The sequence below is a fragment of the Oncorhynchus gorbuscha genome, linkage group LG07, assembly GCF_021184085.1.
Source record: "Oncorhynchus gorbuscha isolate QuinsamMale2020 ecotype Even-year linkage group LG07, OgorEven_v1.0, whole genome shotgun sequence".
Taxonomy (NCBI): domain Eukaryota; kingdom Metazoa; phylum Chordata; class Actinopteri; order Salmoniformes; family Salmonidae; genus Oncorhynchus; species Oncorhynchus gorbuscha.
Genome location: NC_060179.1, coordinates 29749139 through 29752770, shown reverse-complemented (window position 1 = coordinate 29752770; position 3632 = coordinate 29749139).

Below are 3632 nucleotides of genomic sequence, written 5' to 3'. Positions count from 1 at the left end.
CCTTCCAGACTCATATCAAACATCTCCAATCGAAAATCAAATCAAGAGTCGGCTTTCTAATCCGCAACAAAGCCTCCTTCACTCACGCTGCCAAACTTACCCTAGTAAAACTGACTATCCTACCGATCCTCGACTTCGGCGATGTCATCTACAAAATTGCTTCCAACACTCTACTCAGCAAACTGTATTCAGTTTATCACAGTGCCATCCGTTTTGTCACTAAAGTACCTTATACCACCCACCACTGCGACCTGTATGCTCTAGTCGCCTGGCCCTCGCTACATATTAGTCGCCAGACCCACTGGCTCCAGGTCATCTACAAGTCCATGCTAGGTAAAGCTCCGCCTTATCTCAGTTCACTGGTCACGATGGCAACACCCATCCGTAGCACGCGCTCCAGCAGGTGTATCTCACTAATCATCCCTAAAGCCAACACCTCATTTGGCCGCCTTTCGTTCCAGTTCTCTGCTGCCTGTGACTGGAACGAATTGCAAAAATCGCTGAAGTTGGAGACTTTTATCTCCCTCACAAACTTCAAACATCTGCTATCTGAGCAGCTAACCGATCACTGCCGCTGTACATAGTCTATCGGTAAATAGCCCACCCATTTTTACCTACCTCATCCCCATACTGTTTTTACTTATTTTATTTTATGCTCTTTTGCACACCAATATCTCTACCTGTACATGACCATCTGATCATTTATCACTCCAGTGTTAATCTGCAAAATTGTAATTATTCGCCTACCTCCTCATGCCTTTTGCACACAATGTATATAGACTCTCATTTTTCTACTGTATTATTGACTTGTTAATTGTTTACTCCATGTGTAACTCTGTGTTGTCTGTTCACACTGTTATGCTTTATCTTGGCCAGGTCGCAGTTGCAAATGAGAACTTGTTCTCAACTAGCCTACCTGGTTAAATAAAGGTGAAATAAAAAAAATCTCAAAACAAGCGCATCTACTCAAAACCGCTCATGCTGTAAACATTGTCCAGCTCAATGTAAATGGCACATATCCATATATGGCAATGGTCTATTTGCATATAGGCTTACTGCAGCTCTGATTAGTCATGCCGCATTGGTCTGTGTAGAGTATGTGCCTGAGTCATGCCTGCCAATGCAATAGAATCCTACTCCGATGCATTCTGTCTACAACAAAATCTCTTGCATAGTTCATTTTATTTTAGTATGTTCCATTGAAAGTGGCTAATATTGTGTTGATTCAATCATAATTGCCACAGTAAAGGGAAACGTCACTTTCTGAGTCAAAATGCAAGCCAAGATCTAACGCTCAGATTTTTTTTTTACATTACTTAAAAAAGGTAAGCCTATGCAACATTAATCAATTAAAAACAATACTGTAGCAATAAGGTTTGTGCGGTGTAAGCTATAGGCCCAATACATTATCACTGCATATTGGCTTTTGTTGTTCTGGACGTTTTTTTAAATTACATAAAACGATTGAGGTAGGCTATATATATAACCTTTTATATAAGGTTATATATATAACTAGGCAAGTCAGTTAAGAACACATTCTTATTTACAATGACAGCCTACCCTGGCCAAACCCTAACCCGGACGACGCTGGGCTAATTGGATGCCGCCCTATGTGACTCGCAATCACGGCCAGTTGTGATACAGCCTGGAATCGAACCAGGGTCTGTAATGACGCTTCTAGCACTGAGATGTATATGATCACAGCGTAATAGATCTGTTGTTTTATTACTTGTGAAGCACAGCTTAGTGAGCATACATTTAAATAATGTGCTTTTTATTTATATATTTTACTGGGCTGATGGTGTCTGTACCTGTTGGTCAGTCTCAGCTGAATGAGGGTCCGCTGATCAACATCCCTCTGCTCTCCCTTTCCTCCACTGACACTGACCGAGAAGGGACACTGTCTTCCAGCTCATGTAGAAACTCAAGTCTCACTGCATTATTTCTGGCTCATGCACAAGTTCATGTTGTTACTCCTATGAACAGAGAAAGTTAAATATTAATAGATATTAAAAAAGACCCAAGCCGCTAAAAGTAACAACAACGCAAGCCTACAGATACACTTTCCTCATTCATTACTGCTGCTGTGCTTGCTGTAGCGCTGAGTGGAAATACTTAAGTGTTGAATACAAAGTGTTGACAGTGCTGAGTAAGAACTTAAACATGAACTCACTCATAAAAACAGCAGCTCTTTGCTGTTGACAGTCTCTCTAGTCATGGTTTTAAACTTTTAGAAATCTCACAGTATCAATTTTGCAGTAGATTTATTTTGCCTGCTACATTACTGCAGACACGTTAATCTGAGCCATCCGATTGGCCAGCCGTAGGCCTATAGTGCACCTGATTTGCTCTCCGGGCCCGCCGGGAAGGCAGAGTTTGTACCTTCAGACACATTAAATGATTAAAAATGGCAACAGTTCGCCTACCCAGCGTGCAGGGCACTGAATCGAATGCACCTACTGCCAACAGCACGAGACAAATAAAAACAAATAGGAACACAAGGCTTTATCTTTGTGTTTTTTTTACAAAAATGTTTGGCGATTGACAAGGAATGTCTTGGAGATTGACCACTGCTCTAGACAGTTGAGTGAAGTTCAATCCCGTGCTTCTCTCTGTGGGTTGATATTTCGTCTGCGTGACAGTCCAAGGAGCAGCGCTGCAGTCTCGGGACTACTGCGCGCACACAGCATAGAGGAAACATCGCTTACAAACACTTGTGGAATTAATAGTATGTTATCTCTCACACCCTGTTGAAATAACTGACGGAGGCCCCTCGAAACCACATCCCATGTGAAACAGTCTTGACGTTGTTTAGCATAGCGAGGGAGGAGAGGACTGGACAACGTTAGTTGACCCTGACGTCCTGCCTGAAAAGCGTGACTGTTAATAAACCCTGTCATTTGGGTATTAAGGAGGCTGGTGAGGGCCCAAATCAACTCTCCATTGATTAGTCACACCAGAAACACAGCCTTGTAACTTCTCATTACTCGATTTGACAACCTTGACAGGACACACTTACAGCTAATTCTCAAACGCTCATTCGTGTCAGAGGCTGCCTCCCAAATGGCACCCTATTCCCTGGATAGTACATTACTTTTGGTGGTCACACTGCACTGAAAGGTCACACGGTACAATATCTTGTGAAAGTGGGTAGCAGACAGTTGCAGCTTGTGGTTTACCAGGGTTTTGTGTCACCATTATGGCCCTCATCTGATCTGAGAATACACTGTACTTAACACACTATTCTAGCAAGAGATGGTGGTCCGTTAAGCACACCAGAGGAACTGATGACTATAGAGACCTTCACCCTCATGGTCAGCATTTCCAACAGGTTTGCCATTAGTAATAACAACAGTACTAGACCTTTACTATAATCATAACCTGCCCTGATTCAATACCAAAGTGATAGAAGGTGATCAAAGGATTAGCCACCACCATCAATGGCATGATATACACTCTGTGGCTACCATAAAACATTCTCCATCTTCTAGTTCCCAGGTCAAACTGTCATCCATCTATCTTGAGGCGTCATGCATGATCAGAAAATCAGACAGAATTGTGGCGTTTCAAACCCTAGACTGACCTCTGTCTGCCCTTTCACTGGCTGTCAAAGGAAGCCATATCAGTCACCT